The sequence below is a fragment of the Indicator indicator genome, chromosome 14, assembly GCF_027791375.1.
Source record: "Indicator indicator isolate 239-I01 chromosome 14, UM_Iind_1.1, whole genome shotgun sequence".
In the NCBI taxonomy this organism is placed as follows: domain Eukaryota; kingdom Metazoa; phylum Chordata; class Aves; order Piciformes; family Indicatoridae; genus Indicator; species Indicator indicator.
Window position 1 is genome coordinate 1,745,603 of NC_072023.1, and position 12,748 is coordinate 1,758,350.

Consider the following 12,748-nt stretch of genomic DNA (forward strand, 5'->3'; position numbering starts at 1 on the left):
TCCTCTTGAGCAGCAAAGTGGAGTTGGGTAGCAGTGCTGTTATCTTGACTCTTTTCTCAGTGAGGATTAAATGGGAGCTTTGATCATGGTATTCACTTGAAACACAGCACAAGCCCTTCAGAACTGCTTCATTACATTAACCACTACTGGTGCTCCTCCTTGTCTGAAAATATTGGCCTTAAAGAGGCAATATTCATTTGAAGTCGACTCAGCTTCACAAAGTCAAAATAAGTTTCAGTCCCCTTCCATTTTTAAGAAGTGTTGGTCTTCTCCATACCTGTAAAAGTGGAATTATCTCATAGAATTACAGAATCATGGAACTGTTCAGGTTGGAAGAGACTTTTGAGATCATCAAGTCCAACTGCTTGCCTAAAGTTCACAATCCCACCATTGATGCTAAGTTATTGCCACCAAACCACATCCCTCAGCACCCCATCCACACATCTTTTAAATCCCTCCAGGGATGGGGACTCCACCACCTCCCTGTGCATCCTGTTGCAATACTTGAGAACACTTCCTCTGGAGAAATTTTTCCTAATACCCAACCTGACCCTCCCCTGGGACAACTTGAGGCTGTTTCCTCTTGTCCTGTCACTTGTTGCACATGAGCAGAGACCAACCCCCACTTCATTCCAGTCTCCTTTCAGGGAGCTGTAGAGGGTGATGAGCTCTCCCCTCGCCTTCTTTTCTGAAGGCTACACAGCCCCAATTCCCCCAGCTGTTCTTCACCAGAATTGTGTTCCAGGTCCCTCACCAGCTTGGTTGTTCTTCTTTGGACACACTCCAGTATCTCAATGTCCGTCTTTGAGCCAAAACTGAACACAAACCAAGGAGAAGCTCTCTGTGTGTACACAGTGGAAAAGCTGAAACGATGAAATTTTGCATTTAGTGACAGCAAACTCTGAATCATTAATCACTACCAAAAGTGTTTGGTGTAAATGATGAAATAGTTCTCTTCCTATGACACCAGGCCTGAAAATGCCAGAATGGGGCAGACCCCTAGAGCCATGGAGAGGCCAAGGCCTCCTGCTGATATCCACATATTCCAAACAACCCCCTGCTGTAAAAAGAGGGCACTGGAACATCTCCATACTTCTGGCTTCAATTTAAATTCATTTCTTTCCTTGTTGTCCAATTTCCTGGCTGCAGTTGTGTTTGTATTTATATTCCCTCATGCGTAAATTGCATGCCCCTGCTAAACATTTAAGCAACCTCCTGGTTGTCTTTGATGACTCTCCATAGTTGGGAGGAGTAAAAACTGCCTTTCATTTTGCTGTCAGTAGTTCCTACATTTCTAGCTTTACTTTTATCTCATCAGCTCTCTGTTCTCAAAGGAGTTTGGAAGGAGCATACAGAATGCTAATATGAAGTCAGTAAATCCAGACACTAGTGAGTAAACTCAGACAGTTTCCTTTTGTATCTCTTCATATCCATGATGTTCATAGAGGTTCAGTGGGATTAGTAGCAAAACATTTCCAGAGGAAGCTTGTAATGGGCAAAGATTGCTTTGCGTTGGAAGGGACCTTTAAAGGTCATCTGGTTCCAAGACTCCTGCAGGGACCAGGGACATCTTCATACAATCATGGAATCATAGAATGCTCTGGGTTGGAAAGGACCTTCAAGGGTCATCCAGTCCAACCCACCTGCAGTCAGCAGGGACAACTTCTTCTAGATCAGGTTGCCCAGAGACCTGCCCAGCCTGACCTTGAATATCTCCAGGGATGGAGCCCCAACCACCTCCCTGGGCAACCTGTTCCAGTGTTCCACAACCCTCTTTGTGCAGAACTTGTGCCTAACATCCAATCTAAATCTGCCCTTCTCTAGTCTGAACCCATTGCTCTTTGTCCTGTCCCTGCAGGCCTTTGCAAACAGTCTCTCTCTCCATCCTTCTTGTAGCCCCCATCAGCTACTGGAAGATCGATATTAGGTCTCTCTGGAGCCCTCTCTTCTCCAGGCTGAACACCCCCAGCTTCCTTAGCCTGTCCTTGTAGCAGAAGTGTTCCAACCCCCTGAGCATTTTCCTGGCCCTCCTTTGGACCCACTCCATCAGGTCCATATCCTTCCTGTATTGAATGTTCCAGACCTGGACACAGTATTCCAGCACTCTTCCACCAGCCCAGGTTGCTCAAGGCATCATCCAACCTGGCCTTGAACACCTCCAGGGAGGAGGAATCCACAACCTCCCTGGGCAACCTGTTCCAGTGTCTCTCCAGCTTCACTGGAAAGAATTTCTTCCTAGTATCCAGTTTAAATCTCTCCTCTCCCAGCTTCAAGAGAAGGGGAAGAACCTTTATGCTTTACATTGCATGAAAGGGAAATAAACCACTTTTTAAAGTGATGCTAGAGAGGTTTTATTCCAGGATTAGAAACAAGCTGGATAAAAACCCAGAGAGTGATTTAATTTTTCATTGTGATAGCAATATTTCTTATTTAAAATATCACACAGCATTTTCCGTACAAACTATTGGGGAAAAAGGAGAAACCCAGTTCTTATTTTTCAATGTTTTCTCATAAAGCAAAAGAAGTAGAAGGAAAAAATGTCAAGAAATCTAAAGAAAACAAAAGAAGTGTAAGAAGAAAAATGCAAATACTCTTGAGTCAATGCATTGTAATGATAATCAAACCATTTTCATATCTCAGCCTATTAATTCTGGCAGTTTTCTCATGACCTCTCATGTAATCTATTTATACTCTGTCTGCCTGAATAATATGTGACTGAGAATGGTGTTTGTTTTACTTTTACATCATGCTGGGAAGCGTTCATTGCCCCCTTTTAAATAAGCATTTTAGAACTTCCTGCTTCTCCTTAAAAGGAGGGGAGAAAAAAACATAAAAGAAAGCAGTTTGCTTTTAAATGATGTGCAAAGCTGAATGAATTTGGAGAGGGGGGAAAAATACATCACATCGAGTTACTTACTCAACCTCACACTGAATTGTTTGCTGAACCTCCTGGTGAATAACTTGCTCCAATATATATATAAATATATGTAGGTAAATAGAAATTTATATAGTGAGGAAGAAGTTCTTCACCATGAGAGTGGTGAGACCCTGGAATGGGTTGCCCAGGGAGGTGGTGGAAGCCTCATCCCTGGAGGTGTTTAAGGCCAGGCTGGATGTGGCTCTGAGCAACCTGATGTAGTGTGAGGTGTCCTTGCCCATGGCAGGGAGGTTGGAACTGGATGATCCTCGGGTCCTTTCCAACCCTGACTGGTTCTATGAAATATATAGATAAATATAAATGTATAGGTAAATATAAATGTACAGGTGAATATAAATATACAAGCAAATATAAATGTATAGGTAATTATAAATGTACAGGTAAATATAAATAGATAAGTAAACATAAATGTACAGGTAAACATAAATGTACAGGTAAATATAAATATATAGGTGAATATAAATGTACAGGTAAATATAAATATATAGGTAAATATAAATGTACAGGTAAATATAAATGTATAGGTTAATATAAATGTATAGGTAAATATAAATGTATAGGTTAATATAAATGTATAGGTAAATATAAATGTACAGGTAAATATAAATATATATATGTAAATATAAATATTTATATATAAACATAAATATATAGGTACATATGTGGGTAAATCTAAATCTAAATCTATCTAATTTTCAATCTGTTGTAAATATGGAGGTAAATGCATAGCTAAATATAAATATATAGCTAAATATGTGGGTGAACGTGTAGGTAAATACAAATACATAGGTCAGTGAGCAGCAAAATTGCTTTCAGTGGGCTTTGTGCCACGCACAAACATGAGTCCAGTGCTCAGTGCTGTTCTTCTCATGCTCAGTCCTCCCTACCTGTCACTCTGACCTTTTTTTCAAAGCCCTCTTTTTAAAATGAAGAAGCTTGGAACAGAGACTTTACCTCAGAACCATGCAGGTTCCTCTTTCCAGACAGGACTAAAGGAAAAAAAAATTAAAAAAATCTCAGCATGAGAGAAAAGTAGAAAGGGGCAGAACTCTGTGGGAGTGTTCAATGTACATATTTCTTAAGCCTCCTTGGTGAATAATGGGAAAAGATGTCAGAGAAATATATGAGCTAGGGAAGGAAAACTTTAAGTGATTCAGTCTGGCAAGCAATAGCTGGAGCTTGAATTTTAATCTTTCTCCATCTAGCACTCTCCTTCCTCCTTTTTCTTATTTTTCTTTTACAAATTTTCTCTTTTAGTATGTATTTTATTATTATTTTTATTATTATTCCCATTCAATCTTCTACAAGTGACATTCATTTATTTCTTCTTTTTTTTCCCCCCTTCATTCCCAGATACCATTTAGTATTTATAGCTGGAACATGACTTTTTTTTTTTTTTTTTCCAGCTATTCAAGGGATTCATTTTTTTCATGCTGGAATGTCTTACATTTTGTAGCATTGTAATGAATGGGAGCACGTTGCAGCCACGTTTTTTTATTGCACCAGTGAGGAGGAGAACTCAGCCACAACAGCACTGCCAGTTCAGTCCATGTATATTTTTGCTACAGACTCATAGGAAAAGGCAGGAGTCTGACCAAGTTAGATAAACTGCAAGATCCTAAACACACAGAGAGGTTGGGCTGGATGTTAGAGATATTTCCCACCAGCCCACATTGCTCAAGGGTCTCATCCAGCCTGGCTTTGAGCACCTCCAGGGAGGGGACATCCACAACCTCCCTGGGCAACCTGTGCCAGTGTCTCACCACCCTCACTGTGAAGAATTTCTTCCTAATCTCCAGTCTAACTGTCCTCTCTTCCAGCTTCAATCCATTCTCCCTCATTCTAACACTACAAGCCCTTGTCAAAAGTCTCTCTCCAGCTTTCTTGTAGCCCCTTCAGGTACTGGAAGGCTGCTCTAAGGTCTCCCTGGACCTTCTGCAGGCTGAACAGCCCCAAATGCAGAGGTAGAGGTACAAACCCTTTTGTAAAGGCTCCTTTTTTGTTCTTCCACTCCTTTTTTTCCAGGACTTTCTTCAGCATTACAGTCACTAGCTCCTCTTGAAAAAAGTTTCTTCTCTGTGATGAGTAAACTGGAAGTGAAGGATGACCTGGCTGTTCACATGTGTTTCATAATCTGGGAATAGGCTGTTCAGAGCTGGACAGGATGTGTCTCATTCTGAATGCTGGTTCATAACCCCTGAGTAACAGAAGACATGCAAGGGGGAGAGTTCCAACCTTTGCATGAATTACTGTCATCCTTTTCTAGGGCATTGTGTAATCCAGCTGGGGTGATGAAGCTTGTCCAGAGCATGATCTAAGGGCCATCAAATTGAGAATTAAGGGTTTGATTTTTTATTCCCCACCCCCCCCCACCCCCCGAACCTTGCAAGTAGTTGGACTCCAACTCCAGATACTGCAAAACAGAAAGAAAGGCCAAAATCTGATAAAGCAGCTGCTCACTTGAAATTTTGTTTCCTCTTGCCTGAACTAAGCCTGTGTCCTCTGCAGTCATCACTCCCTCCTTTGTGTCCCATGCTCCCAGAGTAACACTGTCCTGAGAATGCCTCTTTCATGAGAGCTTGTAGCTTCCCGCTGTCTTTGGTGGGCAACATCACACAATCACAGCAGTGTCAGCACTGGAAGGGACCTCAAAGGTTATCCAGTTCCATGGGCAGGGACACCTCACACTAGAGCAGGTTGCTCACAGCCACCTCCAGCCTGGCTTTGAACACCTCCAGGGATGAGGCTTCCACCACCTCCCTGGGCAACCTGTGCCAGTGTCTCACCACCCTCATGGGGAAGAACTTCTTCCTAATGTCTAATCTAAATCTCCTCTAGTTTGAATCCATTCTCCCCTGTCCTATCTCTACCCAACACCCTAAAAAGTCCCTCCCCAGCTTTCCTGTAGCCCCCTTCAGATCCTGGAAGGCCACAAGAAGGTCTCCTGGGAGCCTTCTCTTCTCCAGACTGCACAACCCCAACTCTCTCAGGCTGTCTCCAGAGCAGAGCATCTCCAGCCCTCTGCTCATCCTCGTGGCCCTTCTCTGGACACCTTCTAGCCCCCCCAGAGCCTTCCTGGAACAGAGGCTCCAGAACTGGACCCAGAGCTCCAGGTGTGGTCTCAGCAGAGTGGAGCAGAGGGGCAGAATCCCCTCCCTGGCCCTGCTGGCCACACTTCTCTTGCTGCAGCCCAGGCTCTGCTTGGCTCTCTGGGCTGCAAGTGCTCACTGCTGGCTCCTGCTGAGCTTCTCATCCCCCAGCACCCCCAAAGCCTTTTCTTCAGGGCTGCTCTCCAGCCAGTCCCTGCCCAGTTTAGGATTGCCCTGCCCCAGATGCAGGACCCATCTGCCAGCACATTCTTTCCTTCAGGTAGGAGATTTTTCCAAAGGGCAGGAGACTGCTGACACTCACACAGAGCCAGGCAGGAGCTATTTGCCACCTGAAACACAACAACTGAGCCACTTGAGCACTACTACAGAAACCTATCAGTCTGTATGAGAGCATCTGCTTCTGTTTTCTTCATTAATTAGTGATCTGTAGAAACGTCAAGAAGTTGAGGATTATCCTTGCTGAGGCCACAGAGCTCTGAAGGAAACTTTGATACTCAGAACATCCAGAAATGACATTTCTGTTTCTTTGGCTGCCTTGTTAGGCTGTGCCTGGGTCAATATTTACCAGCATCAGTGTTTACTAAGCTTGGGTCAATATTTACTCACATTTTGAGGAGAGGAACTCCATTGCTATTGGAAAGAGCAGTTTACTACAGGAGAATGGAAGAAATTCTTCTGCATGGAGTAGAAAGGAGAGGAGAGACAGGCAGTAGTATGTAAGAGAATGTAGTAGGCATGGAGAATGTCATGCTAGTAAAGCCCAAGCATGAGATAGAAAGACAGAGGAGGTGGAGAAGGCCCTTGAGAGGCAGCCAAAGAGTGGATCTGGTGTCATCCCTTCCTAATGGGGGTTGGCACTTACCTAGCTGGCTCATGAAGACTTTCAAGCAGATTCTCCTGCTCTTCTTCCTCACCACAACAATGATAATCAGTCCTTGATCATCAAAGCTGGGATCTGCTAGAAGGCAGCCCAAGTAAAATGCCTTTTTCTGTAGTGGAAATTTAGAGGAAGAAACAATCTGAATCTCTGGGCCACCAGGTTCTTACAGGACAGATCCTGTCCTCCTGCTTTAGTTTTGTTCATAGATTCATAGAATGCTTTAGGTTGGAAGGGACCTTCAAGATCATCTGGTTCCAACCCTCTGCCATGGGCAGAGACACCTCTCACCAGCCCAGGTTGCTCAAGGTCCAACCTGGCCTTGAACACCTCCAGGAAGGGGACATCCACAACCTCCCTGGGCAACCTGTTCCAGTGTCTCCCCACCCTCACTGGAAAGAATTTCTTCCTCATCTCCAGCCTAAATCTCCCCTCCTCCAGCTTCAATCCATTCCCTCTCATCCTGCCACTACAAGCCCTTGGCAAAAATCCCTCTCCAGCTTTCTTGTCAGCCCCTTTCAGGTAGTGGAAGGCTGCTCTAAGGTCTCCCTGGAGCCTTCTGTTCTCCAGATATCATTCTCCAGGTCAGATTCCAGCAACATTCTGGATTGCAATAAATGCTACCCTTTCTTTCCCAAGCTCCTGAAAAAGAAAAGCTTTTATTTCCTCCCCAGGGGGAGATTTTGTTGGCTCCCTGTTCTTCTGAGCAGTCTGCAACCTGTACTGGGAGTGCTGGGTGCCTGCTGTGGATGTGCCTCTCACCCAGCCCAGTCTCACGCTCCAGCAGCCCTTCCCCCAAGGTATGTTTGCTCCTTACAGGGCAGCTGCTCCTCTCTTTCCTGCAGAGACTTCCACTGGACCCAGGCAGAGCAGTCAACAGTAGGCAGGCTTCCTGTCCTCTCTCCTGCCACTGCACTTTGAAAGGTCCACACAAATAAGCTGTGAGCAGATGAAGCAGATGCTACCCATCAAAATTTAATAAAAGGATCTTACATAACTACCATTAACATGCACTTGCCTGCAACTTTCTGGGAAGCAGTATCTGGAGCAGCATGCAGCCCTGTTTGTTGAACTGGAGGAATAGAATCCTCTAGAAACCAAGATTGTTCTAATCATCATCTCTTTTAATAATAACTAAGCTGCAATCAAAATAGGTCATACCTGGAAGTAGAACTCATCCATGCCAGGCCCTCTGTGTGCTCATGAGCCTTGAAATGCCAGGCTGGCCTCATTTGCTGGTGGGGTGTTTGCTTTTGTTGGAAGTTGTTGATCCTCTGAGTGACAGAGCAGGGAGCAAAGAGTTGGCTTGAAGGACTACTTAGAATCATAGAACTGTTGAGGTTGGAAGAGACCTTTGAGATGCTCAAGTCCAACAGCACAATCCCACAAAGCAACTACCACTACACCACGTCCCACAGCACCACATCCATGCAATCCCTCCAGGGATGGGGACTCCACCACCTCCCTGGGCAGCCTCTCCCAGTTCCTGAGAACCCTTTCTGGAAAGAATTTTTTCCTAATATCCAACTTGAACCTCCCTTGGCACAATTTGAGGCCATTTCTTCTTTTTCTGTCACTTACTGCTGTGAGAAGAGAGCAAACCCCACCTGGGAACAGCCTCATTTGAGACAGTTGTGGAGGGTGATGAGGTCTCACTTAATTTTTGTAGAACTAATGTGAGGGTTGGTCTTGCCAAAAGAGGTAGATTTTGAGGTCCCCTTTGTGATAATCCACAGCTTCACAGATTGCATTGAGCTGGAAGGGACCCTCAGGGGTTATCTTGTCCAATCTCCCCTGCACTCAGCAGGGACACCTCCAACTAGAGTAGGATGCCCAGGGCCACAAGTCTGACCTTGGATGTCTTCAAGGACAGAGCCTCAACCACATCCCTGGGCAGCCTGTTCCAGTATTTCGCCACCCTCATTGTGCAGAACTGCTTCTTGATGTCCAACCTAACTCTGCCCTGCTCCAGTTGCAAACCATTGCCCCTCATCCTATCCCCACAGACCCTTCTAAACTGTCCCTCCCCAGCCTTCCTGTAGGTCCCCTTCAGATATTGAAGTGTAGCTACAAGGTCTCCTGGGAGCCTTCTCCAGGCTGAACAGCCCCAAGTCTTCCAGCCTGTCTTTATAGCAGGGATGCTGCAGCCTCTGTTCATCTTGCTGGCTCTCCTTTGGACCCACTCCATGTCTCTCTTGTGTTGGGGGTCCCAGAGCTGGACACAGTACTCCAGGTGAGGTCTCACCAGAGCAGAGCAGACAAGGCAGCATAAATGTTTTCATCATTCCCATAAGGTGGTAACATCTTTTCCTCTCTGAGCTTCTTGGCATGGACTTTATTACCAAAACAAGAAGGAAAATTCTCCCTCCATGGACAACAGCTCCTCTGGGAACTCCCAGTCCACCAAGCAGGCACTCTGTGCTCTCCTCACCTTGATCTTCATGGTTTTATTTGACTCTCCCTAATACCGAAGAAAAAAAAAAAAAAAAAGAAGAGAGGTGATTGTCCATCCCCTCCTGTGCCTCCAAAGAAATGACTGAGCTCTGCAGTAATAACACCTTTCAACCCCAGAAGGGATAACAGAACCAAGGCATCCTGATTTTACTGGGCAAGGATATGAATGGGGTTTGTGAAGCAAACTGACAAGTTTACCCTGACCCGTCCCTCATCACAAATCTTGCTTTGAAATGTTTTTAAACACCAGATGCAGCTGGTGACCAAGGTTCACACAACTGACAGGTCTAAGATGCAGCCAAGATTTCAGCAAGCCTCATGGCAATACTTCTGGACAAAGACAAGGCTTTGTTGTAAGCAGAAGAGCTTGGAACACCAAGAGAACTGCTAGGACTGAAGTCATCAGCAGTCTTGAATCCAGTGAAGAGGCAGGGGAAAGAAGTTAACTCCAAGACTAGAGGTGGAAAAAAAATGAGCCTCAAATTTTAGGAGGAACTGCATAAATAAACCATAATTTAAGATGTCCAAAACCAGCAATCAATTATTCTACCAGATTTTATTCCACCAAAGGAGAACAACACTAAAGGCTGCTCCAATGGCCCTCCTTGAAATCAAATGAGGAGAATAGTTGAAACTACCATTTCCTTGTGTTTCTGCAAATCCAGCCTTTGTTTCAGCACAGTTTCCCATTTTTACAGGCTTTAATTTCAAGGTTTGCACCTGGCCTTAGCCTAGGGGCAGAAAGAAAAAAGGATACAAGTCAAAACACAGAGAGACACAAGCCTCCAGGATTTAGGTATGACAGCTAAGAGCAGAGGGGAGCTGCACATGTTCACAAGGTGTTGGGGATGGCTCAAGGAACAGCAGTTATTAGATTTGCTCTCCTTTCAGCTTGCTAGGCTTTTTAAATGGGGGAAATGCACTTTAGTTCCCTTTATTCAATAGAGGAAATGCAGTTTAGTTCCTTTTTAATAGAGGAAATGCAGTTCAGTTCCCTTTTTAAACAGAGGAAATGCAGTTTAGTTCCTTTTTAATAGAGGAAATGCAGTTCAGTTCCCTTTTTAAACAGAGGAAATGCAGTTCAGTTCCCTTTTTAAACAGAGGAAATGCAGTTTAGTTTCCTTTTTAATAGAGAAAATATAGCTTAGTTTCCTTTTCCAATAGAGGAAAAGCAGCTTGGTTTCCTTTTTAAATAGAGGAAAAGCAGCTTGGTTTCCTTTTTAATAGGGGAAATGCAGCTTGGTTTTCTTTTAATAGAGGAATTGAAGCTCAGTTTTCCTTTTAAACAGAGGAAATGCAGCTTGGTTTCCACTCCTATTTGCATCAAAACAGACATTAGCAAAATAAAACATAAATGAGTCAGAGACAGTTTTTCTTTCATGCTATTAAAAAAACCCTCCAAAACTCCACTGTCTTTAAAAAAAAATAATAAAAATAACTACAAAGCCCACCCCCCCAAAAAAAAACAAAAAACATTTAAAGCTAATTTCCTCTCTGCTTTGTTGTCCTGGTGAGAAAGCAGTAAAAGGGAAAAAAAAAAAAAAAAAAAAGCAAAAGCAGCAAAGTTTATATAAGGCAGTTCTGCCCACAAAACGTTAGCAATGGTTCTCCTAATGGAAACAGGATTTTCATCTCCATGAAAACCATGCTGCAGTTGGAAGAAATACATTTTAACACCCCCTGCACCCCCCATTATTAGCCAGGATAATTGTAGATTACACTCCAGACTACTTGACAAGGATTAGAGCCATAAGCAAAGGCAGGTTGATATCTGTTGAAATAGTTTTACCTGAAGTTCCTCCTTCCCCACCCCCCCTTTTTTATTTTCTCTCTGATATTAATCTCCACTTTAACTACCTCCAAGATGAATTTTTCTATCATTTCCTTGAATTGCAAAAGACTTAGGAACAAGAGGAACAGCCAAACATGTTTTTTCCTCAGTAATGAATCAGGAAAAAAAAAAACCCTCCACAAAAAACCACAACCCCACAGGGTTAAACACCTCCCCCCCCCCCCAGCCCCCCCTCCCCCCAAAAAAAACAAAAACCAAAGAAAACCCTTCCTAAATCTATGTTGTAGGGACATAAATAAAAAAGAATTAAGATGAATTGCAGCTAAGCATCTGTTTTCTAGTGGGGAGAAAAAAAAAAAAGAAGAAAAATAGTTTGGGATTCTAAAAAAGAAAAAAAAAGAAAAATAAAAAAAAGGAAAAGGAGGAAAAGAAAGCAAAAGAGCTGATAAAGTTCCTGGCTACAATACAGGAGACATATCATTACCATATGATCTAATGTGGGTGTCAGCCTGGATTGTGTTCATTGAGAGAAACCTTAGTTTTTAACTGTGCTATGGAATAGAAGCAGGAGGGTTTTCCACCAAGTGACAGTCACTGAGCTGAACTTCCCCCCTCCTCCTTTCCACACCTGCAAAGTCCTCTCTTTCCTTCCCCCCCCTTTTTTTTTCCCCCCCTTTTTTTTTTTTTTTTTTGCCTGGCTTGAATATTTAGTTTAATTACATCTCAGCTTTGAGAGCTCCTGTTGCAAATCCCTGGATTAAAAGGTATGGTTTTCAGTAATTCTCCTCAACTACGCTGCACTCATAAAACTTCAGGGCAAGGCTCCGGCAAGAAAGAGCTGAATTTGAAAGGGAGAGTTTAAAAACTCCTACTAAATGTTTAGCAGTGGTAAGCTTTGGATCCAGCACTTTTGTTCCTGGGGAAGAGGAGAAGGCATTCTCCAGGACTCTGCAGATTTGCTACTGTTTATTTGTCTGTTCTATCTCTTGTTTGGATTTGGAGAAGCGCTGCTATAGTCCTTTCTATTTACCTTGCTGTAAACTTTCCTCTTTTTTTTTATTTAATTTTTTTTTTTTTGCAGCACTTAGATTCTCTGTTTGCAGAGTGAGTGTAAAAGCTGAGTTGTTACGTTCCTCTTTTAAGCTGCACTCTGTGAGTCTCTTCTTTTTTTTCCTCTCATTTGGATTTCTTACAGCTAGATTCTGACTGTTAGCGAATATATTTAATTTCAGGTTAAAACCCCCCACTTCTGGGGCAGTTAAAAAGGGGCTCAGTGCATGGCTTTGAAATGTTAGTTCTATCTTACAGCGTAGGAAACAAGGGACTCTCATTTAACTCTTCTTGGAAACTCTCAACTTAAAGGAAGTTTCTATGAATGAAATAAATAGAAAAGAAAATTCCTGGAGTAGAAAACTCCTGTTTGAATCTCTTGGGGGGGCACTTTTATATGTGCATACTACACAAAGATGGGTAAGATATTTAAGTATTGGCTAAGATATTTAAATAATGGCTGAAGCGTTTCAGGGGTGGCTGAAGTGTTTCAGGGGTGGCTGAAGCGTTTCAGGGGTGGCTGAAGA

At 43.3% G+C, this 12,748-nt stretch overlaps 1 protein-coding gene across 1 annotated transcript in view; it reads left to right on the plus strand.

Annotated features, from left to right (window-relative positions):
* The first annotated feature begins 11,909 nt into the window (after positions 1 to 11,909).
* DCN (decorin) overlaps positions 11,910 to 12,748 on the plus strand; it is a 42,711-nt gene continuing 41,872 nt past the window's right edge. Inside the window, exon 1 of the mRNA XM_054386580.1 lies at positions 11,910 to 11,935. The gene's annotated coding sequence lies outside the window, so the exon portion shown is untranslated. The remainder of the gene's footprint in view (positions 11,936 to 12,748) is intronic.